The sequence below is a fragment of the Anolis sagrei genome, chromosome 3 (genome assembly GCF_037176765.1).
Source record: "Anolis sagrei isolate rAnoSag1 chromosome 3, rAnoSag1.mat, whole genome shotgun sequence".
In the NCBI taxonomy this organism is placed as follows: Eukaryota; Metazoa; Chordata; class Lepidosauria; order Squamata; family Dactyloidae; genus Anolis; species Anolis sagrei.
The window spans coordinates 114953775-114980515 of NC_090023.1; the positions used below are offsets into that span (position 1 = coordinate 114953775).

The window sequence follows — 26741 nt, forward strand, 5'->3', positions numbered from 1 at the left end:
CACACCTGTTCTCTTATGGGGGAATTCCCATAAGAGAACAGGTGTGTTTTTGGGGAGTACAGTATGGTTCTATTGTCTGTGGAACTGGTATCTGAGGTTTTATTTACTCATGTCTAAAAAAAAATAGGTTCTCGCTAGATATTTCCCAGGTCCTCCAGCACATTTCTATAGTGAGCGTATGTTGGAAAATGACCATAGAAATGTTAGAGAGGTGTTCTCACTGCATGTTCTAGGTCTCCGGGACAATTCTATGATATACTTCTGCCAAAAATAAATCTTTTTAAATACAGTTCAATATTATCTACAGTTGTGCATTTCCACGATAAGTCCAGCAACATAGTTCCCACAATGTATATCACATGGATACAGAAGTCTGGCTGCACTTTTAGGTCCATCTTCCTCACTGGATGTCGGGGGGGGGGGGTTCATGGCTCTGATGCTTTGAGTGCTTCCTGAATAGAGGCTCACTGCCCCACTAACACAGAAACCACTCATGCCACTGATGAGGAAACAGAAACAGAGACCCTACTTCTTTGTACTGTAAGAAAAGGAAATTAATTTGCTGCAGTTGGTGAGCAGAGCCTCCCTCTTGGAATATACAGATCAAGAAGAGCAGTATTGAAGAATCCAGTCTCTAAAATAATGTGTTCTTGAGCAGTATATGGTCTTATAAATATAAAGTGGCATCTTGACTTTCACTTACAGGCACAGCTTTTGACACAAAAGTTACACATGTGTTGTAGGAGGCTTAACATGGCTTCCAATAAAAAAGAGCAAAAAAATGTCTCTTTTGAATGTACCACTGAAAACCAGACATACCTCCCTCAGACGTGCTAGAGCTTTGGCATCAACACTTGAAAAATCCTCATCCCTTGCCGGCATCCTCTTAAGGTGGAGATACATCATCTAAAGAGGATATCTGTTGACATTTCTGGCATGTTGGCAATGTGCTCAGGGAAGAAACATTCATTCGGTTATAGGTATACCTCAGTCAATAAAGTGAATACGTTCCTGAATAGGTCTTCTTTGGGAGAAAACTTGGTACTATGAATGTGCACTTGTAAAATGAAACAACCGGGTTAGACAAGCTTTGCATAAATAAGCAAAATATTTTGGAACTTCTAGAGACCACTTGAAGGCTTGTTCCAAAACGGATCTAGTACAGGTGACCTTTTTCTTTCATTATCTCCACTTTTCTTATGATTTCTATTTTGCTGAACTTACAGGCTCATGTTTCTTAACATACAAGGGGGAGCTGGAGAGGCAAACAAATCTGTGGTCCCCTTTTCTCTCCTTTTATGGTTCACACATATTCTTTAAGGGATTCTACAGTAGGATCTCCTAAAACAAAACTCCTGATGTTTCCCTGGTCAAGTTTTATTTATTGTATTGTTTACTGAAGATATGCTGCGGCAACCTGATGCTGAACGTCTGTGCTTTCTTAATTCTCCTTCAACAAAGTGTGCTAATCACACTTTGAAAAACTCTTCCAGCTAGGCAGAGGATAAGGAGGAAAGGGGGTCAAGACTTTGTAAAAGACTTTGTAAAAAGGAGCTTCTTTTGCAGAGGCTTTGTTAACAGAGGTATGGCTATACTTTGGGTCCCAGGTCCCTAAGAACTCTTGGACCTATTAAATGGGTCCAAAGCTAAAAGGCAGTCAGTGAATCTCTTTTAACAACTGAGACAAATGACACAAGTGGGCAGCACAAGTTAAATCTTTCTGAAATTTCTGAAATGTTTTTAGAGTCTGCCAAGCAGAAATCCTGATGAGATCTAAACAGTGTTTGAATAACCATGTCCATACCAAATGTACCCAGACTTCTCAGCCATCGCTGATGAAGTGACTCTTACATTACAGAGGTCACCTGCTTCTCTAAAGATAAAACGAGGGTCCTTTTCACATACTACAATTATAGCATTGTAATTCCACTTTACTATGGTTCCATTCTGTGGAATCATTTTATCTATGGAATCGTTTGGGAAGGTTGATTGAGATTCTCGGCCATAGGGCTCTTATATCTCCTAAACCACGAACCCCAGATTTCCACAGGACACTGCCTGGACAGTAAAAGTGAAATCATACTGCTATAGTAGTGTAGTGTGAAAAGACCCCAAGTCAAGGAGAAACCCCAAACATAAATATTCATTCAATGGCATATAACCCCAAAGTACTGTGGTCTGTGGTCATGAACAACTTATCTCCTAGAGATCAAGGAAAAAAGGCATGCCATCTGAAGTAAAACTTTCAAAGTTGTGAACACCAAAAGGTATATGTGTGTGTATTAGATATGAGCATATATTTAGTCATGTCCACAACAGTTCCAACTAAATCCTCTTTCCTGTTAGCAATTAATTTTTTCTTGCCTGCTAAATAAAGTCATATTCCCTGCTGATGGCAAATGATTGGTTTACCTATAACTCCAGGGAGCTTCGCTATCAGTCCCTTTAAGAAGCTTTGACAGTTTAACCTGCTGGGCTCACAGCACCCTTGGGAGGGCCTTGCCCGCAGTTCTGCTCCTGATACTGCTGACCACTAATACTGGCTCAATAGATAATGGATTTCAATAACAACCTCCTACAGGTTAACACTTTTGGGAAGCATCCATGATACTGCTTTAATTGAGTTAATACATGAAGGTCACCGTTCAGTAGGAAGATTTAATAAATTTGGCAGTGCTTACATATTTTTTTATTATTGTCCGTTCATCCATATAGCAACTCTAAGATAAGTTACCTACAGATATAATCCAGTCTGCTTGTGGGTTTTACGAAATGTTTCATTTTTATTAGCTTGACTTCCTAAAAACATGTACATTTTGGACAATTTCCTGAAAGTAATGAAATGCATGATTCTGCCCTGCTGGGCACACAACAGTTACCTGGTCCACTATACAGATCATCTACTACCACCATATTCGAGGTTTAGATTAATGCTCTCACCTGAATTTAGATGACATGTAATAATAAAAAGCAGATAATCTTTACCTTTTAAAAGAGAATTTATAGTTACCTGTTGTTAGGTGTAATAGAAAATGGCTAGGTAAGGCTAAGCTAGGGTTGTTTTTTTTAAAAAAAAGTAAATTTGATAGCAGGATTTGCCACTGTCCCCATTTTTTTTAGTAATATAACTTCTGAAAATGTTATGTGCCAGAAAAGGGTTATATTTTATTTAAGATTTAATATGCTACCTATACACTGCAAATACAGAACTGAATGGGGGAGACATCCCTCCCCCTTAAATCCAAAACCCTGACAGACAGTACAGAGGTTAGTAAAAACTCAGCATGGGAGCTATTTAATATACTTCTTGATTAACTCGTTGCCTGTCCACTTCTCTCACAGACATGTACTAACATGTCATAATCGTCATAATTCCCATCATCCCCACAGCTCACACACAAGCTCCTTGATTAGTGCACAACTCCCAGACGAGCCATTGCTAATGCTAAATAATTCCCTTCAGTCTCCTGCTACTAGACCACAGGCTCCCCAATTAAACATAATGCTGCTGATTAGCCATATTAGTCCGGACAAATTTCTACCCGAGATTCTGTTCTAGTTGTTTGCACCCATAAAAAAACCCAAAAGAAAAAAGTCTAGCAAAATACAGAATGGTGGTTTCTCAAAAGGTATCTAAGTGTTTGAAAATGCATTTTAATAATGATACTATAGCACTAGAAAATTACGTTAAAAGTTTACATTCTGCTTGAGTCAGCATATATTTTAAAATTCAACACTACAGTTTTAAAAAATCTAATAATACAGTAGGTTTAATAGAGTAGACAAGTGCAGAGCATGCTTAAGCAATGCCGAGCTAAAGGTCTCCAGGCATATACTAATTTCCTCCATATACTTTCTTAGCCATACATATCCATTTAGCTTCACAAAAATTGACTGTGATCAACATGAACCAGAGATTATTTCTAAATCAGAACCTAAATCAGATCCTAGAAGACAAACTGAGCCTGCTTATGTGTTTTAAGTCTATACTATTGGGATAAGCATAGGGGTCAAATTGCAATAAACGAGACAATATTTGCCACATAGTTCTAATTGCTGAACATTGTTGACAAAATACTACTATTTTTTTTAAAATGAAACCATTGTTCAGAAACAAACTAACAGAAATGAGGACTCTAAGGCCGAGCATATGGATTCTTACTTTATGTGGGTATACTGGTATTCAAAAATTAATATAATAGGTATGTTTAATGGTATATAAGAAGATCTGGAAAGCCAACCCTCCTATTGGAATTTGCATCCTTCTCATTTAAATTCTAGCATGAGATGACAACCCCACACCCCACCCCACACACATGCACACAATGTCCTAAATACTGCATTCAGTGTTTGAAAACACTAGTAGAGGAATTCCACAAATAACACAAACTACTCTAAGTACATATACTCTTAATTAATCAGTAAATGCCATATACATGTAGTTTCTGGTTCCTTGAGAATTACTATTAAAATAGGTCCATACTATATGCCATACTATACCACACCATAAACTCTATAATGGTTTGATATTAATGTGGAAACATAATAATGCAGTAATTAAAAGCAAATAACATTTCCACTAGAGACAGATTTTAATATTTATTCTAATTTCAAGTATTATTTCTTCATTTTTTTACCAGTTACTTGAGGTGAGTTTTGGTTAAGTCATACAGACTTTACCCAACTGACTCAACTTTAAGACTGCCCATCTCTCTAAATCTTTTGGGAAAATCAGCTTATTTATATTAAGGTTAAGCATCTAAAACAAATCCCTAGGAATAAATACACTCAAATACATAATAGAATTTGGGCAATATCAAAACTGCCATGTTTTAAAAATGCTAGAGTCCAAATATTTTATCAAACCACATCCCCACTCTTATGAGAGCCTCAAGGCTACCATAAGTCAGAAACTACCTGAAGAAACACAACAACAACTGCAACTAGCCGGAAGGAAAGCTTTAGGTTGTTAATGTTGAGGAATTCCAAATATTTCAATTAAATATCACTTCATTCAAAATTTCTGGATTAATGATCACGGTTTGTTGCTGCCTCTTGCTAGATTAGAGTATATTGTTAGGGAAATTCATTGGGATACGGGTGAAGAAAGCAGACAGACAGCAGATGATGATTTTAAGAAAGTTTACTGTTGACCAAGAGTGGTGACAGTCTCCAACTTGTGCTAGGGCAAAATAAACCACCACACCCAAATTAGGTGTGCAGGCTTGATATAAGCTTTTTCTGACATGCACGCACTAAACAAAGCTTGTGTATTTGTTTTCCAAAATCACATGTTATTTCCAATAGGCCGACATATTAATGAGTAAGCAGAGCATTTTGTTGTCATTCTAATAAGCATTACATTGTAGTTCAGAATGAAGAAACAAAATATAGAAATGTGGTAAGACCCTAGGAAACAGAGGAGTTTCACTTCTGTTCCAAGCACCTTATCAACTTAGCTGAAGACTGTGCCCTTCAGAGACGGCTAGAAACAGCAAATGGTTGTTTAATATTAAGCCTTAGTCAGAAGCCATTTATGATTTTTGGACCTTTTAATTTCAGCATTATTTTGAGATCCTTTTAACCATTTCTCTGGGAATTTCTAAATACAATTAATCGTTAGAAGCAGTTCCACCTTATTTTGCAGCACTCTCCCATTTTTGCAAGCAACATCAATTCACCCATTTTATTCTTGGACTGAATGCAAATACCTCCTAACCCACAGAATCAATACTGGCAATTTCACCAAGCCACATCTAACAAATTATGTCTTCTCTAAGATTCTTGTAGGATTTTCAAGTGATGATATTATATGCTACTATAGTCACCCTAGAGGATAAAATGCATTCCTATAGAAGATAATATCTGTGAATTTTCTAGGTCCTCCAGCACTTCTGGTAAAAGTAATAAAAATTCAATAGGGATCGCTATTATCCCTGTTTTCACGGTAAGTTCAGGGGTGTATTAGCTGCAGATACGGAAGTCATGCTGTAAGGCCAAAGGATGCAGGCTTTCATTGGCACATCTAGACCTTAGAAGGATATAGAACGTTTTTAACTGTAGAATACCTTTGTGATTTTGGCTATGCTATTATTTTTGTTTGTCCTTATTGTTTGTCCTTATTGTTAAAGTTTCTTAAATTTAACTAAATGTTTCTTGTTGTTGTTGGGGGATTAGGAAAACTCCGAATTAGAGTTCTAAGTCTTCCTGAGTGTGGGCTCAAACTGATACAAAAAAAAGAATCTATCTTCTAGACACTGAAACCCGTCCTAATAACTCACTAAAGGACTAAGATATATTTAAGTAAAAACATGATGCAAGAGCAGTATGTTAAAACATAAACACTTATTTCACACACACATACCCTAATTCTAAATTCAAGTGGAACATGCGAAGTCCTAATAGGACTCAAGGCAAAGAAGGACCTCTTCAAAAAGAGGATGTTGTAAGTATAACTGAAGTTGTATGAAATTCAATGTTCAAAACCCGAAGAGTACAAATTCACTTCCTTATTTAAAAAAACAACAACTAGTATAGCCTGAACAGATACCTCAACCATGAAATAAAGAACTCTGTTCAGAAAAAAAAAGCAGAAAGCAAAGAAAACATGTCCACATGAAGCAACCTGCTTTGGGTAATAATACACTAAAGCAATTTGTTGTTGTTCCCAGTAGTGAAGAACTATATGGTCATGTAATGAAAACATATGATGAAATAAGAGCATGGTCAACCAACTCTCATAAAAAATAGTCTTGTGGGCCGAGGGATTGGGAGGCTTTTATAACTGTACAGTTTTCTAGCAGGCACAGGAAACGTCTCCAACAGTCATACTGTGTCTATCCTTTTCCTAAAACAGCCCTGAAATGAATATGGATACCAGCATGCAACACATATAAATACCAAAAACGTTTTTAATTTATATTAGTAAGCCACATATTACACAAGATACCTTTGCTATTTGATTATTCTAACTGTTTAGCTCAATGCATGCATCACAGACAGAAAACAAGTAATGATGGATAGTTGTTTATTGAATAAATGTATATATTACAGCACAGCTCTCTCAGCTGTTTATCTTACATACCATTTATTAAAGGCAAAATGAGTATAAGTGAACAATTAAAAAGAGCAATCCCTTTTTTTAAACCTATGAAAATTTGATAAGCTTTCCCAGAAGTCCTCTCACCTTTGTCTATACTGATGCATTCCATCTTAATTTACCTGATCATTAGCTTCCAGTTTGTTCAGCTGGAAACCAAAAACAAACACTAATTACTTTGACATCCCAAAGTCCTTGCTGTCCTCACCCCTCCCCAGACAGCAGGGATAAATTATAAAGGGTCGGCATGATAATATCTCGGTAAGTGATGAGTCACATCACCTCTTTGTCAATCATCCATGAGGGCTCGCACAAGATACCACTCAATCTCATTACTGAGTCCTAGGGCTAGGAAGACAATACACACCAGGAGTCATATTTCAAACAGCAGGCCACCATGATAAGATACAATTCAGTAGATGGTTGATAAATTCCCACTGGCTTTTAACACAACTGTCAAATGTTTATACTTCTTAAAAGAGAGAAAAGACATGGTGAAAACCAAAGATAATGCCTCATAGAAACACATAATATTCTGCAAATATGTATGAAAACATAATCCCCAAAAAATTATAAAATAACAATAATTGTCAAAGATAGGCACCAGTGCTTAACACTGCTACAGCCTGAGTTGAACTTCTTACATTCTTTGCACCAAAAAAAAAAAAAAAGTCACAAGCTCCCAACTTCTTGTCCATTTTATATCTTTACCAAGAACACCAATGATTTTACAGTATGGACAGTCTGTGCAAGAGTTTCAGCCTCATATACTGCCTATATGAACTTTAAAAAATGTTATCTACAAGCCAGAAATTGGACAACTACTACCAGAATCCCCAGCCACTAGTCATGTTGATTGGAGGTTTCTTGTAACTTTCCCAAATTGTCTAGAACACATCTGATTCCCTCCTGTAGTACTAGGGAGACTTAAGTGATGGACAAAACACCTTTCAAGAATGCTTACCCACCATTATTAATCTTTTCATTAAGGAACCCATGACAAACACCCCTGGAGGAAAGCTTGAAAGCCACTGACCTACATCATTAGGGGTGTGAAGAAAAGTGGAGGAGAACAACTATTGGCCATGTGATTGCATAATTATGGCCATTTACTACCCAAGTTATAAACAATGTCTATAGAAAGCAAACATTTTGCTTCTCTTAGTTTCTCTGAACCAATACTGTAGTACTACTTTCTTCTTCTTCTTCCTCAGTAATATTATCAGTTTATTCCTCAACTTAATTATGTAAGTAAACTTCAACTAAAAGAAATTCTCAGTGATGTCAATAAATGATGAAATTCCTCCTGGACATTTTCTGCCCATTGTTTACATTCAACCCATAATTTCAATGCACAAGCTATAGAATCCAGATCATACTGATGCTCTAGTGGAATTTCTATGTTCCCGGTATAACAAAATAAAAATAAAACAAGATCATTCATGGGTTGCTGGCAATGCTTGATAGCTTTGTAGGCTGCTTGTCATCAACTCTGCTTTCACACCTCCATTTACAATAGTGAAATATATTCTCCACTAAAAATGAAAAATATGGTAATCACCTTCATCAGTGACATTTCATGGCAGGAAGACATTACACTATTAAAAGGCACAGACTTAATAATGTGCCGGCTAACAAGCTTGTGTCAAGTTCAACAAGCTCAACATATTCCATTCCCACCTGGAAACAAGGAGGCTGGCCCTTTTATTTAAAAAGCTGAATGTTCCGTTTAGCCTTGATATTTTTAAAAAAGTACTCTACATACTTAAGACATTTCAGCAATGCTTCCAATTTTCAGTTTAGATAAAAAGATTAAAATATAAACAGTTCAAGTCAAAAATGCAAGACCTAAAAAGCAGGGAGATCTTATAAGTCACATAAAAATAGTGAATAGTCATACACATGTCTACAATTCTGGGAAAACAGAACGTTCTCTCTGTGGAAATAAAAGGAACAGCCAAGTATGTACAAAACAGACCTCAATGAGTTATCATTCCATGATGGGACCTCACCAATAGCAAGTCCCTCTCCCTGGTATCCAAACTGCCCACCACAGAGAGTAGGCAATATGCCACAGAATGCCGACATACAGAGCCTGGCATTGAATACTTAAATAATCCTGAGGAGTTAAAGTGCAATGAAGAGATGTCCCTTGCAGAACAGCAGGTGTCAGTCCCAGGGTTACAATGACACTTTCCATTTTCTAAGATTCATAAGCAAACTGGACAGCATGTAGGCACCACCTATATAATACAAAACCAGCTTGTGGGATCCAACTATACAGACAAGAACGGCAATGACCATCAGCCAGACACAATCCTCCCCTCTCTTTTTAGACAGAACAAGAAATGTGGAAGTTGTTTATTATTATTATTATTAACCAGTTTCTAATATGCCACTGAGTTTTGAAATTAACCATGGTGAGTTTCAAACAGGCCATCTTTAAAGCATGGTCTCCAAAGCTGCCTTGTTGAAGCTAAAAGGAATTAGTCTTAGCTAGTTCTGAGTTCAGAAACGGGAAACTGCAGTTAAATACAAAACACAATGAAAATGTAAAACCATCCTCTAAGGCTTAAACCATGTGGCAGAGGGTTGGGAACTTAAAGCGCAATGTAGCTTTTCCTTGCTCATGAATGTTACACTTGAGGAAGACTACAGAATAATTCACAGTAGGATACAGAATGCTGTTCTATCAGTCCTAAGAATTATAGGTTATTGTATACCCTTATTGAAGCATATGCCATTGCAACATGATGAATTATTGGGCTATTAGAAGTAAAAACATTGTGAGAAGGAAGAATACAACCTGAAATCAAGGAGGGGCTTTGCCTCTATACCAGTGGTTCTCAACCTGTGGGTCCCCAGATGTTTTGGCCTCCAACTCCCAGAAATCCTAACAGCTAGTAAACTGGCTGGGATTTCTGGGAGCTGTAGGCCTGGGTACCTACAGATTGAGAACCACTGCCCAATACCAACAAGATGATTTTCTGCTGCATAGCACTCTGGTGGATAGCTACAAGAGGCGCAACATGGGAACACTGTCCCCCTATAAGAATTTTGCCTCTCGCAATGAAAATTTCCCTCAGTCCTGAAATTTCTAGCATTACAGAGAATGGGACATTGACAACTATTCACATCTAGAACTCTTAAATCAACTTTGTTCTTGTTCCCTTGGTAACTTTGCCTGCTCCTTTTCTTTGAATGCCTAAACTGTATTTTCAAATGCCAAATTTAGGTTACAACAATTTGGAACTTTGGGAACTGAAGAAAATTTTCACCGAGGGAAAGAATACTTTATTGAGATAAATCCTTCCATTTTACCATTCTGCATAACTAAACTCCTAATAACATGACACACTCTCCCAATAAAATAAAAACTGTGTATGTGACAATGAAAAAAGGCCGTACTTCATCAATGAAAAGTTGCTGACTATTTCAAACATGTGCAAATAAGATGGAATGCCTCAGTGTAGCCCAGACAGTACATTCTGCTTCCCCTTTTATGCTCTAGCGATTGCCAGAGCTGGTTGTCAAAACATTCGCTATTTAAATGTCCTTTTAGAAACTGCACCAGGCGCCAATAAATAGGACTTGGAAGGAACTGAAAGGGTTTCCACCAACAGCTGCTATGAAAGACAAATTGATAAGCACGAATATTCCAAAACACTGCTACAAATTAAGAAAAACCAGGCTGATTTTAGTTATTATATGCATATTCCACTCTTCCTTCAAGTAGCACAGAATGATATTCATCTGAATTTTCCCACTCAACCATTGCAACCAAAATTAAGTTAGGTTGGGAGATGTTGGCTGAGCCAAGGCCTCTTGCTGAGTTTTGTGACCAAACAGTAGAGGTTTCAAGGAAGAATGGTCAAGGAAAATCAGCATTTGAGGCAGCTCTGCTGAGGCTAATTTCACATTTACAGAACTTGGCAACGTTGTGGTTAAATACTGAACACGTGGACTATGCAGCATAACATTAAACTCTCAGCAATAGGCACCTGTTTGGGGGAATATTGTGAACATAAAGATAGGGTAAAATGCAAGACTAAGTTGACAGAGGTAGAACCTCTCATCTTTTTAACATAAGAAATTGTGTCTATATGCATAAAAATAATACTAAATTGAGATAAGGTTCCACTTCATAAAGCTGCCATAAATAACAAAATACAAAATGCACGAAGAAGTTAAACATTTACTGGACAATCTCCAAAGCATGAAATACACTGTGCAAGTCTTCAAAGTTTCTCTGGCTTCTTAATCAGGCAAAGATGTTAATAAAAACCATACATGACAACAGGGATGACAATATTAGATTGTCTGAACTATATTCTATCTCAGATGTTGCTCTGCTGTCAGTTAAGATGCTACTGATGGAATTTCAATCCTGGCAGATGTACTCCCCTTCTTGGCCATATCAGGACTTTGTTGAAGGTAGAGACCTTGCAAGAGTTAACTTCCAAGCATTTAGCTCCCCCTTATGATTTAAGTTTCCCTTATTGTGGCTATGGCTAAGCTGGATATCTTTAAATCCAGGAAACATTTTTTGGGGTAGTTGTGTTGGCCACGCAGCACAATACAACAAAATCCATTTTCAGGCTACCCCTGAATACATTTCCTTGATTCAAAAACACCCAGTTTAGCCTCAACAGGGACACTAAATTTTCAGATAAACAATGATTTCAGCACCCAATTTTTACAAAATTCCTCCAATATCCTGCCTGGACCAAGGGACATGCCATTATTAATTTTATGCACAGCCTTTTGAGGTGGATTTATTGAATTCATTGTGGTTTTTAGTTATCATTTGCATATACCACTCTTCCTTTTGGGGGACAAATATTCAATTATTAAAATACTCATTTAAATTTCATTTTACTTTATGTTAAAATGCATATAAATGCATTTAATTGAGGGATACTACACACCAATTTATTGATGATTTGTTTAAATATTTTCAACAATTATGCTTCTCAATATACTTGAATAACAGCTGCATTTTTATCCTATTCATAAATCTTTTTAAGCTCTTCCAAACTCCATACTCTTTATTACACATACAATATTTGATCAAATCAGGTCCATAATTCCATATATTAGCACAGACTTTTATAATCCTTAATCTTTTTCTCTTCATAGTTTTAAAAAAGTACTCACACAAAACTTCCTTTAAAATATACGTAAAGACATCTTTGGGATTTACAATGTCTTCAAAGTTTTTTTAAGAGTTCCTCAAATCACTGATAGTATCTAGTGAGAGTAGGTGTACTTGCACACCATATACGTGTGCCTGCTTACACTATTGAAAAATGACATATGAGTGATATAGATGATGGTCTGAAGGCAGTGCTGGTTAAAAAAAATTCCATTTTTTTCCAGTTGATATCTTCAGAAATCCAAACCATGATCTATTCTTGAATAAGCACTATATTTTCCAGAACAATGCATGAACTCCCTGCATCTCAGATAATTATATTTTGAGACATGCAAATAAGCCATAAGTAAGTATTGTAAGCTCTCCCTTTTTAGATCTGGGGCACTTGATAATCCAGTAAGATTCCTATCTATAATGGAATGTATATCACCTCTCATATAATACCACATCTGAAACAGAAGCTTCTATTTTAGGTAAAAGAAAATTGTGATAATTGTTTTTTGTTTACAATGCAATTTCAAGTGAGAATATATCTACTCTCAGCACCTATAAGCAAATCTTCAACCTCTATTAAATATGCATGTGAAGTTATGATCACAACCAGACTGCTTGCTTCTGATCATTCACCAGAACAACAATTACCCCCAAATTTAGGGTAACAATTTGTAACATTACTGAAACGATGGGTATCCTGTAGAAATAAAATTCTCGAGTTAAAGGAGATTGTTCTGTTAATGCCCAATTCCTTGGGTTTTTTTCTTTTTGTTTTTACAGAACTCACGTCATTCAAACTTGTAGATAGGACTGAAAGCATTTCATGAGCTAAAAAATATCCTGACAAGTCATTTATATAAAAGATTATTTATTTTCCTCATCCATTTAACATTCAGAATTACAAACAAAATCCAAACATAATACCAACAAATACAAGTCCTAACATACAGCTGAAGGGTTTGTCTCTCAAATGTAATCACGCCACCATTTTTCTTTGTGAGACATAATTCTCACAGGTATATTTTCCCCCAAATGGTCATTTCCCCCTGCTTCCATGTAAGTAATTTGACATTCTTATGTTTTTCAACAGGGCAAAGACAAGAAACAAAATGGCAACCGAAGCCTCAGCTCTCCATAACAGATCTTCACAACCAGGATCCCTTCCATCTCAGTGTCACCAATTCTTCCAGCCAGATGAGGTATTCTTCTTCTAACAATCTTCAGGCTCTTTAGCCAATTCCTCTATCTTCCTTGGCATCTGGATACCTATTCCTTCACAGTTTTGTAAAAATTGTGTCATGGTCGGTGTGATCATGATTTTCTCAGCATGGCAATTTAAACAGAAACAGAAAACCCCACAAGTAAGACTTCCAACTTCTCTCAAGAGCAAAGTGAATGATTTGAAATTCTTTTTCCTGGCATGATACCCTAGGAGATATCTTGAAATATGAGCACCACTGTGTCTGAATGTTTCAAAGGAGGTAGGCTACTAAAATCTTGCATGACCTGAACTGAGGATTGGGGGAGATCTGATAATTCTTATAAAGTTATCTCTGAGGCCATCTCATGTGTTATTTTGAAAACAACGCCAACAAATCAGAGATTTGGAGAATATGTCAGTCACTCAAAGGGAATAATTAGTAATCAAGACTCTTCATCATCTAGCACAGTACCTCATCGAACATGCACTCAGCAATTTCTATCTTCTAAATGCCCCAATTTAATGTTGAATATAAAGTGCAAGATCTTTAATTCCCTATATCATAGCATCATGCGAAAAGCCCAACAGAAATACTTCATTAACTCTATTTTTTCATTTTGTTGATGAGACTCTTGATTATTATTTTTTTGTCAATAGGCTCTAAAGTGGTGGCTTAGTACTATTTCAGAAACTGCTTTATTGTATCTTGTCCTGTACCTGGAAATTTCATAGAAGGATGACAGAGAATGATGGCAACAACAGATGGAGCAGTTGTATAGCCTTGGCTGCCATGAATAACCTTTCCCTACACAGAACATGTCAAAGAACATTGTGATGGTGTGTGCAGTACTGCATAAAACAGCACTAGGGAACACAATTCTCTCACCAGGCCTCTGGATTTGTGGGATTGGGAATGAAGCAGGACAGAATTCCTGTGGGTTGTTCACACAGGGCTGTTCAGTTTGTTTTTATATTTTGGTCCATAGGCGGCTGCAACTTTAGCCTCCCAAACACTTTGGAGCACAGAGCCACCCTGATTTGGACAGAGGTTAGGAAGACTATCCTGATATCTAGGGTATCATGGGAATTGAAAACCAAACAATATAACAACAACTACTACTACTACTACTGCTACTGCTACTGCTACTGCTACTGCTACTGCTACTACTACTACTTTATTTTGGTACCCTCCCCCCACCCCGCTCCATCTCCCCGAAGGGACTTGAGGCAGCTTACATATAGCACAAAGTACCAAGACAAAGCATAAAATAATCACATAGTACAATACAAAGTAAAAACTACAGCATATAAAAACAGCAATTTAGAACAACATCTAAATTAGTGACAACTAATGTAAGACATGGCCAAACTTTAAACTAGACAAGATAATATGATAGTGCAAAATGTAGCTAAGGAACAGTGCATGGGATGAAAGTGCAGTGCTGTGTCATTGATTCTGGACCATTGGGGTTAAACGTTCTCAAAGGCTTGTTTAAACATCCAAGTCTTCAGATCCCTATGGAAGGAGGGCAGTGTGGGGCCCTGACTAATTTTCCTGGGGAAGGCGTTCCAAAGCCAGGGAGTAGAAGGCCCTCTACCTCATCACCACCAACCGCACTTGTGACGGTGGTGAAACCAAAAGGAGAGCCTCCCTAACAGATCTCAACACCTGAGCAGGTTAATAGGGGGGATGTTGTCGCAAAGATAGGCAGGGCTAGAACCATTCAGGGCTTTATAAGTGAGGACCTGCACTTTGAATTGAGACCGGAAACGTATTGACAGCCAATGGAGCTACTTTAATAGGGGCATTGTGTGCTCTTTCCTGCGCTCTAAGCTTTCCCAAACTCTGGCCTAAGAGATAATATTTTGCTCATATTCCTTCTTCCCTCTGAACAATGATCCAACATTTATCTCTCTTTCTTTTGCTCCCCCTTTTAAGCTTGATAGGCTGTGTGTGACTTGGTTTCTCCCACTCTGCCTCAGGAATTGGATGAGGGGAGTTCAGGTTTGTCTCTTCCCACTTTCCTCCCTTCAACAACATGCCTGGAACTGAGAATGGGCCCTTCCCATTATTTTCCCTTTAAATATGATAGGGACATGCCCTTTCATTCTCTGTCCGTAGATTGTGTGGAGGGCACTGCCACTCTACATTGTGCCCAAGGACTGTACTGAAGACCCCCATTCTCCACTGCCCCATGACTGGGGCTATGTAGGAATCCATGTCGTCCTTCCTTATGACTGGGGATCATGTTGAAGCCTTTCTTTCCCCTTTCCTTTTTGTTGCATAAAACTTCGGTTTTCATCCCCTGGCTTTCCTACCTTTCTTTCTGCTGGAATGTATTACATCTGTGCCAAGTGGAAATAAACAAAGATTTTCTTGTATCCAGGGAAACAAATAAATATGATTCCGATGTTATACATAATATTTTATTCTGTAAATGAACACTAAATGGATTTGCAGACAGAACAGCATGCCATGTTGTTAGCAACTTTCAGCAAGTTTCCTGTATATTGGATAACGAGCAGATTGACAGTAAAGATATGTGCAGAGTGCCTTTATGTAGCCAAGCTACATAAGCTTGTGTTGCATTTAACCCATAGCTGTCCAACCAAGGCACTGCAGGGATACGTGAACACAGAGATGACAGGTGGGTTGGCAAAACTACAGGCAGCAATCTTCTGATCTATAGAAGCTGAACTTGTGGATCATATTCCTGTGGAGAACAGAAAGAAACAAGAGACGCACATTATTGATAAAATATTGGTAAATAATCTTATCACAGCCGCTTTGGGTCTCAATCAAGAGAGAAAAGTGGGGTATAAATAAATAAGGAAATAAATAAATAGAGGAGGAGGAAGACCTTTATTTTATTAAGGTAGCAGTATACTCAAAGATTCTGCTGGGGTGATATGGGAGAAGATTCAAAGAAAATTTGAACTAACCTGTTTCCTTCTCTCCATTGTTTCTATGGGTCCTCTTTGCACATACAAGATTCATATTTATCAGGTCAAACTTCCTATGCTCCTAAAATACAAAAGTGGGAATAACTGTTTGATAAGCAGCAAGGATGCTTTTGAGAAAGGATGAATATCTGTTAACTGCAAATGAAACATTGGTATCCTATTCTCCCTTGTTTACAGTAAGCCCCTGATATCCACTGGGTTTGTTTCCAGAACTCCCTTGGACATCAAAATTTATGGATGTTCTAGTACAGTTATATACAATGGCACAGTTAAGTGATTTCTCTTATATAAAATGGCAATCTAAAGCTTTGCTACTTGGATTTTTTCTTTAAAATGAAATTTGTGGGTGTGGAATCTCTGAATACAAACTCCATGAACATGGAGAAACATGGTTACAGGTAAGCAACCCAACCATCTTCTTCATGATCCCTGTGAAATCGCACATATGGTAGACTAGCAAGCTAATGACTTTGGACAGCAAGCGTCATGCCACTAATGACAGTAGTATCGCCCTTCCAAATGTAGTATCGCCTAAAGGCCGCATCCGTCTTGCAATGCGTTATGAAGGTAATTAGGGTAGCCCAAATAGCTGAACTGCAGATATCTTGAAGGGAAACACCCTTCAGGAAAGCAGTGGATGTGGCCACTGCCCATGTGGAATGGACCCTGACATGAGTTGGCAGGTCACTCCCAGCAAGCTGATAGGTCAACAGGATACTGGAGACAATCCAGGAAGAGTCTCTCTGAGGAGATACAGGAAGGCCCAGCAAATCCTCCCTGTATTTCCAATATAATTTGGGTGACTTCCTATGGTCCTTTGTTCTGTGAACATAGAAAACCAGAGCCCTTCGAATATCCAGAATTCTGGACAAAAGCAGGCAATATTATGCCCTGCGACATGTGAAACTTAGAGGCAACCTGTGGGAGAAACAAAATATCAGTCCAGAATACCACTTTGTCCTTATGGAATCAAGTGCACACTCATAGTGCACACAACTCACTTTCTCTTCTGGCCATGCGTTGATGCTCCTCTGGGAGCTGGTTAATATAGGGTGCCATCTTATCCCATAGGAAACACTGATAGGCCCCCATCTAAACCTCATAATGGTCAAACCGTGAAATAAGCACCACTGAGAAATACACCTTCCTGCCTATGGAATCTATTTTTCGCCCCTCTTTATCCAACGGGCTAACAAGGGCTCTCCAGGCTCGATGTGGCTGAGTGACATCTACCACCACTGAATTTGGTTTGGATGCCTTCCCCAATCAACTCACTGATGGCCAGGTCCACCTGTACATGTTGTCTATACGTCGTGGTACTGCTGGAACTACAATGGGGGCTAAATCAGGACACTGAGTTAGCTAAAGACTGGGCTGCTGTTCTGATGGGAAGAGCGGATCCCCCACTGTATCGGCAGTACAAGGGGCGTTGATGCAACCTGCACTTCCACTCGAGCCCTCTGGAGGTAAATGGCCATCCTGTGACTTCACAGCTTCTACCACAGCATAAGTGCTGGGTAGGGGGACTGGTTTGGTTCCACAGAAGTAAGAGGCGGCGTAAGAGCATGCCCAGAAGCTGCCGGAGGTTTTTGCTTCTCCCATGGTCTCTGCCTCTTTTGGTGTCACTCTGCTGCTGGGCGCTACACTGCAGACACCAGTTTAGAGCATTTCGCCACAGTTGGAGCCATCCCAACTGGTGAAGAGGCAATGCCTGAAAGTGAGCGTATGTTTGCCTAAAAGCAGGCATCTCTGATGCAGCTACTTTCAGTGACTGGGAGAGGTAGGGAATAGAGCCTGCTCATACAGCATGGCCCTAAGGCGCAGGTCTCGATCCTTCCTGGCCTGGGGTGTAAAAGAGAAACACACCTCACAAGAGCCTACAATACGCCCTTCACCCAGACAAAGCAAAAACATATGTCCATCAGCATCTAGCAACTTAGTACCACAGGATGCACACTTCTTAAAGCAAGAGTCTGAGTCGTTCACAGTCCATGTCAAACTGTAATAGAGTTGGAGTATACAAAGAGTAGTCAAAGAACAGCCCGAAGGTCAATAAAATAAGTCAGTCAATCTAAGAGATTCCTCAGCTTGCGGCTGAGGTGGTGGAAAAAAGGAACTGAGGCTACATCCCCTCACACTGGCTATATATCATCTGGTGAGTGTGGGCAGGGCTATAGCCTTAAAGCCAAAGAGCTTTCCAGAAGATTCCAAGACTTGCTACGCAGGTCCAGGAAACTACAATATGAGTGGTTTCACAGAGACCACGAAGAAGAACTGACTTTACTTATTTGTACCCACCCCATTCTTTTAAAAGTCAGAGAGACAATCTTATGGTTATTACAGAAACATAATCTTACAGCTATTACAGAGACACAAAGAAAGGGCACAAGGGAGACAAATCAGTATCTTCAACATTGCATTTTCTGCATCTCTGTCATTGGACTCACCTGAATGGTTTGTTGAAAGTTAAAAGTTCCAGGTTTCCAGGTGGGTGTTTGGTGCTTTCAGCTGCATTTCTGTTAAGAGTTTAACCTGTATGGATGCTGGAGAGAGAAGCATTAGAAGAGAATGTAGCAATTCTCTTGCTTCCTTTGGAAAGTTTTTGTTTGTTGGATGTCTTGTGGTAGATTGCACTGTACTAATTCCCACAGTGTGCAGCCAGTGTTATGCTACTACAGAGAACACAGTATCATGCTCCATACCCCATGTCTGAGTCAGGGCCTGTTTAGAGGAGGTTATATCCTGGCAGAGATGTACAGTGACTGGTTGATGATATGTGTGCCGTCCAAACTCCATCACTTTCAGCATGCATGTGGTTCCAGCAGGTGGACTAAGACCAAGGAACTTTAATTGTCAAGAATTCCCACTGATTTCCATGTGTTAGAAATCACCCAGGTCTACCCTGATTTTGGCCAAACCTTGTACCAGTAGACTGGGTGTGTCCATGAACTGGGTGAGGCTTTCACCCTTTCTCTGACCATTCTGGCACATCTGTCTGTTGACATTTGAACCATCTGATCTCTGAGATAAACGAGCAGAAGGGAGTTATGCCACTATAATCCAAGATATTCTTAAAACAAGAACCAGCTTCAAGCCAGAATTTATATTACTCGGACTGTTGGACAATGAAATAAAAAGGAGCACGAGAGAATACTGTTGTACATATTAACAGCAACAAGAATTGTATGTGCTCAACAATGGGAAAAAAATGGAAACATCAACTACAGAAGACTGGACAAAGAAGATGTGGGAATTAATAGAAACTGAAAAATTAACAATGTTGTTGAAGGATAAGTTTCGATGCATTTATAGAAGAATTGAAATCATTTTATCGATATATATCTGAGGGAAAGGAAAAGACATTATGTATAAGCTTGGAAATATACACTGTTGATATATTTATTTGTTAATGTTAAAACAAGGATAAGTAAACAATTTGTTGAATATACACTGAAAGCAAAACATAAAATGAAAAAGAAACCGGCAAAAGGAAAACTGGAAATCCACTTTAAAATGAATGTATGTATATAATGGCAGTTTTAGAGTTCTTTGTAATTAGATTAGAGATGGGTTTTGTGCAGTTTGTTATGTAATTGTTGTCTAAGTATGTCTATGTTTATGTACACACAAGAATTGTGACTGAGATGGGAGAATTTATAATGACTCTTGGTTTTACTGGTGGGTCTATGGACCGTAGTATTAAAATATTGTTGCTGTAATTAAAAAGAAATAAAGACAAAATGGCATTATAGAGAAAGGTCACCTGGCCTAAGGCCAGTTCAAACAACATAAATGCCTTAGGATTTATTTAAATCCACTGATGTTCTGATGTTCTGAGAAAAAGTGGCAACTTAATTCAGGATTTTTGTAAACCAATTCAAACATTCAGTGACCGAATGCCTCTTAGAAGCCCCCCATCTCTATATGAAATTGAATTTTGAAGCTGACAATCCTATGACCTGTATTATATTTGTGTTACAAATGAAGCTTCAAAACTCCTAAGTGAAAGAAACACCTGAACTAAAGAAGCCCTTTGGTGTTGCCAGTTTATTAGGAGCAGGAAAGAAATGTAAGAGACTGTACATAGTTTTACATAAAAGTCTATAAATATATAAGCACTAGGCTTGTGAGATAAATTATAAAATGTTTCAATGCTCAATACTAAATTAGGGGTGCAAATCATTTCTAAAGTGTTTCTAAAATATTGTTAGGGGTCCATATCATAACTATAAAGATATGACAATTTTTTCATTACTTTTTTGTTAAATAATTGTGCCAATGGGGAAAATTCTGAGGCTGCTTTCTTCTTTGTTGTTAGAGCTATCAGCATGAAACTTCCTACAACATTTACCACTGTTACCCCCCCCCCGCCCCCCCCCCCAAAAAAAGTTTCAGCACGTTTCACTCATCCACCAATTTTGGGGATTTTAAAAAGATTTTACAAACAACATTCTTAAAAACAACTACAAAAGCTATCTGCTTAATTTAAGATAACCAGGGAATCATCCTCCCCCCCCCCCCCCCAAAAAAAAGTATCAGAAAGATTTGCACATCTACTTGGGGAAATTTTAAAGTTTTGACAAAAAAACCTTTTTAAAAAGCCACAACAGTTATCCCATTGATCTCCCCCTTCCCCCCCCCCCCCTTCTCTCTTTATGACACACAGCACATACCATAGAACTTCAACTTAGGGATTTTCCTCCCAGTCCAACACAGATTTACTTACTTGGTCCTCTTTGCAGATTCAATAATTTATTGGAACTCTGCTGCTGCTACAGACGGATATTGAGGATGTGAGCAGAATTCTGGGAAATGTAGTTTACGGCAGGGCCTTTTAAATTCTCTGGCACAGGAATTCTTGGCTTCCCAAACTACATTTCCCAGAATTCTCAGTCTCTCTCCCAGCTAGCTTGCCATCTCAATGGTGACAGGCAACCTTAATTTAAAAATAAATTGCATCTTTGGCTTCACACCAACTAACTTTGAGAAAGTAATGAAGTTTATTGAACTATAACAAAAAGTCATAGATGAGTGTTTTGATTCTTAAGTTTCTTGCGTGGCCGCCCTTCGTGTTTCTTAATATCACCTTGTAAGTATGAATCTTATGAAATAGATAAAACAAATGAATTACAAGGTTTTGCATAGCACTACTAAACACCTTTTCTTAAATATTTTATTCATCATTCTAAAATAAAATGTATTGCTGAATTTCTATCTGTGTTTTCTTCCTACATTACCCCAAGGACTTCGTATCTCTATGAATTAGCAAGGTAAAGAAAGCAGGATGTAAAAGAGGTGAGAAGCCAGGAGAAGTAGAAAATAAAACCAAGACAAAAATTCTGGTGTCGTGGATGAGAAATGGGTCTCAGACATACATTCAGCTAGTTCCTTCTTTGCCAAGCTCAAGATAAGACAAAATGGATGTTGATAAAGTCATGAGACACAATTTTTCAGCTTTACATAGATAAGATTTTGGTACACGTTTTTAATTTAAACTCAGATATGTTAAACGTTTTATTCCTTTCAATATATATGTAACCGAGTTAGACACTGCTTTAGTCAGGAAAATAAATTTAAATGACTTAATCCATAAATAAATCCTAAAATATTTCTTCTGCAGTTTGTAGAGAGGCAACCCTTTGTGTGTGTGGTTTTAAAAAAGAGAGAGAGAGAGAGCAGCATCTTCAGGCTCAATTTGAGAACTACCTGGTCATCCAGCTTTATCCAGCTCTCATTTACACCCATATAATATAGAATGGAAATATGAAAGGGTTGATTTTTGGTCAGAACTTGTCAGAAATAGCATGTAAAGCAAAACAGACAAACTGCCACATGGTAGCAGTCCGCTTGCACAATCATTATTGGGCACAGCCTTGCAGAAAATAGATGTTAGGAATTAACATTTTCAGGATTCAAACTTGAAGATCTGGATGAAAACTACTTCATTCTAGTAGATTTCTTCCCGGTATAGTAGCATGTCTCCAAGTGGCTGGATCTACAGGTAACATTTCCAGAAACTTGGGCCAAATTCAGAAACCAGATCAATTTTTAATTTTTGTCCATTTCACCATGAAGTATCAAGCTCAAATTAAATTTATTTCATTTTGACACTTTCATGATCAAAATACTCCTTATCACCTGCCATCCGCTCTTGCATCTGTTCCACTTCCAGTTTTTCCATCACATATCCAAAATGATCCAGTACCTGTTTCATTTTACTCAATGAAGGGGAGGAGGTATTCCTCTTTTGTATTTTTTTTCCTTCTCTTGCTACCACATACTGATAGAGGTACTTTGTAGAAAATGAAAAGGTTGACAGGAAAGCCACAACAAGAGAATGCTCATAGGCTGGTGGGTCAGAACCAGTATCTTCAGCCCATCTCTCCTTAGTTCCTCCACTTAAGGTCTTACTTTCCACTATCCCTAGGCCTATGATAATTACCACAGATACTTATATTCAAGCCTAGTTTTGGAAATAGTCTCAATTATCTTCTCTTGTGGCTTACAGCTCCAGACTGCCTTTTGAATAGCAGGTTCCATTATATTATTTATTGATGACCTCATTCCATGGTATCTATAGAACTCTCCTTCAACTTCTATTTCAAATGATTTGGTTTTCTTCCTGTCCGTTTTCTTCACTATCCAATTTTCACAACCATATATAGAGATCAGAAATAATGTGTCATGGGTGATCCTGAATATTCAATCTTTACACTTTTTCTGAAGAAAGTATACATTTCTACCACAAAATGGGCACAGACAGAATAGGCACAAAACACCACATAAACATCTAACCAGTTCGGATTACGAGATGTATGAGATGTTATTTCATATGAAATTAATCATACACACCTTTATTCCACAATATACCAAAAGAGGAAATAATCCCAGGATGCAGAAAAACCATATGACACCATCTACAAATGTTCACTGTTTGTATGCAATTCAGTCATAGCTACATATAATCCAACCAAAGACAAACACTTATCAAGTCTTACAAATTTCAGTAGAATGAGTTAAGCAGTAAAGTAGCTTCCAATCTTACTATGAGATGAGTGAACGATACATAGTTTTTTATTTGTAAAAAAACATGTAGCACATAAAGTTCTCAATAGGATGGCATAAGTAATAAGAATACAACTTCATTGGCAAATACACTAATAATCTTTTACTCCACCAGATTCTTGTAATTACTTTCCCATGGGACTTTTCTAGTCATTTATAGTTCATTACAGTCTAAAGCTAGAGAGTCCCTGCTGTGTTAAAAATGCCAAATAAAATTATCCCTCATTCACTGCCTTATGCTATAACGTCTTTTGTTCCCATTCAATTAGCGCTAGCCAGTTCTTTAGTTATCATAAAAAATTTAACTACATGTACGCAAGGCATTAAATAAATGTTAAAGGTCTGTTATACTCAGTCACACGACCAATACTATAGTCATGGTCGAGGAAGCAATTCAGTACTTAAAGTTGTTATTTTCTACACAAGAACAGAACTCTAAAGACTGAAGCATCTGCTTCTTTGCAGCCCGCAAAGAGGCAGAAATGTATTACACATTGTAAATGATTAATACTTAAGACCATTTTACTAACCTTTAAATACAATTTTTAAAATTTTAATCCTACTTTCATTTCCACTACATTAATAATGCTGGGCACATTCACACACAAAAATAAGCAAGAATTCCAGGGAATCATGTATTGATCCAAAGTGGCTGCTTTTGACAGTGGAATAATCTTAAAAACCAGAAATTCAACACAAGGCAATAGTCTGGTACTGCAACTGAACTGGGTTTTTTGTTTTGGCACTTTCCAAAGAAGCCAAAAGACCTGCACAACTTCAAAGAAGATAGGGGCAAGTATTAAAACAAGCTAGATTTCTTCAGGCCGCACGCCCAAGACTGAGGCTGGAGTCATTTTGTTCTTGGGAAACCTGTCCACGGAGCCTTTGCATCCCTTCCGCAGTCCTAAGCACAAGGCCTCCTCTGTGCTCTCCACAACCATATGGGAAGCCACCTTTGAGCCCACTCGCTCTCTGCCCCTCCTTCACTTGTGTCACTTGTGGCTTGGTGCACTCATTCCCCGACACTGCAGAGCAGATACACACTAATTCCATGTGCCATCCAAGGGAGCCTGAGCTGCCTGGCAGAAGAAGGACAGCATCCCTGGTATCTCCTACCCACCCTGCAGAACATTGGAAGAAGAAGAGGTCTGTGAACTGGGGCCTGGCTCGTGCTCTTGGTCCTGGTTTTGGGGGAGAGTCAAAGCTTGCTCATGCACTGATGGCTGCATTGCTGTTGCCCAGGGTGTGCTCCACCTGGCAGCCATCAGAAGCCAACTGAAATGCAGCCAGAGGATCATATATTGTGCAATCTATTCTAGGAGAATGGTGAGTTGCTAGTTTTCGTATACCAAGTTGCCACACTCTAATTAAAGACTATGTCTTGTTAAGTTAAAGGGCTGACATGTTTCCGGTTAGCAGGGACAATGAAGATCAACTACATTTTTCTCCACCCAGACTTCCTCATTCACTCTGAACATAGCTATGATACAAAGGCAGGAAAGAAACCAATTTTTCACTTATGCTAGAAACAAAGGTTCTGTACATTCTTAAACTAATGCTCCCATGATAGTTACAGACACTTTCCCCATGTAAATACAGGTCTCCAGTGGAAAACCAACGTGCTCACTTCTACACTGCTCTTTCAAGCTCACTATACCATAATCCTACCTTAAGAATTGGATAATAGTTGATGGACTGCTACTTGAGATACTTATAGATACGCATGCACACTCAATGGATTAACAACAATTCCTTGGGGATATGGCTATGTCAATAATCATGAGCAATTGCACTTCAAAATTATCTTCTACCTTATTGTACTCTACCATTCTTCTTCAAAGCAAAGAAGGCATGGTGACTTTACCACCTTAAAGGAGTGAAAAAAGAAGCAAGGCAATTACAGAATGAAACCTGTTCATTCAGAATGTTTTTTCCCTTTTTAAAAAAAGCCACAGTCCAATATGTATCGAAGTGGCATGGTTCATAGTATTATTTAGCTATGTTTGCCAAGGAATATCATACCAGTTTTATTTTTATATATTTTTTAAAGGAATTATTATGCTATTGACATTAGAACTAAACTGTGAGGAAATTATTAGAAGCAGAAAAGTTGGGAGTTGTACTGACTGGATTGCTAAATATTCATATAATAACAATGTTTTCTCTAGAACCTAAAGTCCTATGTCTTCTTCTTTCATTCTGGTTCAACTGCAATTGAATTCATTAATGGCTTTTCTCTCTGAATGATATTACCTTTTAGAAAAAATATCTAGGCCCAGTTCCTAGAAAACAATAGCTGTTGGGTACCAAAGGGCATCCTATTTCCATACTATTATGGTAATACTGATTCAAGGAATCACAAATCATCATAGTTGCACACTGTGATACTTTCCTTGATTGACCCTCCATTAGCCCATTATCATCATCACTGTCATCATATTTATTTATGATAAAATTATGTCTTCTCAATCTGGGACTCAACAGCTAAAGGAAACATTACCAAAAAGGACACCAACTAAAACCTTTTTAAAATACAATCAAAATAGTCGTAAATTAAATTCCATTAAGACATAGCTATAAAAAACAACAAATAAATCACAGATTGATAGTACCACATGATTCTCTCATGCAGACATGATCACAGTAAAATCTTATTCGCACTAAGCAAGTGTCGGCAACACTATTGGAGCTACAAAAAATAGCAATTTGAATTTAAATGTATTTTAAGACTAAATACAAAATACAATCAACATTATCAATGAAATTAATGATTATAAAAGAATGAAATGGCACACTTAAAATAAAAATAATCAGAATACTACAAGTATATTATTCACCCTACTCTATCACTCATTTCCCCCCACTTCTAACCGTTTTCCGTAACTTTTACAACAGATCACTTGCAATTGAATAAAACAACCCATGTGAAAGAGCCAACAGGTCCTTGATCACAATGGCTGCAATCCAGAATTTCCTCATCACACTTAATGCCAGCACTACACAACCCCAATGAAGAACAGCATACTTTAAAACACACACCAGTGACTGGCTGTCACTGTACAATGTACCACTGTAATATGAAATATGCAACTGAAATGCGCAATCAAAATGTATAATGCACAACTGCACTGTACAACATCAATGCACAACACTGTTGTATGCCCAACTTCACATCTGCCACTGTCAGCAGAATAAGTCTGTTGCACTATGAACTATGCATCCATAGTGTTATTTACTCATGCATATGTCACTAACAGCCCTAG

At 38.0% G+C, this 26741-nt stretch overlaps 1 protein-coding gene across 1 annotated transcript in view; it reads right to left on the reverse strand.

Moving 5' to 3' along the window:
* The window catches only part of PCCA (propionyl-CoA carboxylase subunit alpha), a 273331-nt gene that overhangs the window by 225988 nt on the left and 20602 nt on the right, over positions 1-26741 (reverse strand). The window lies entirely within an intron of this gene.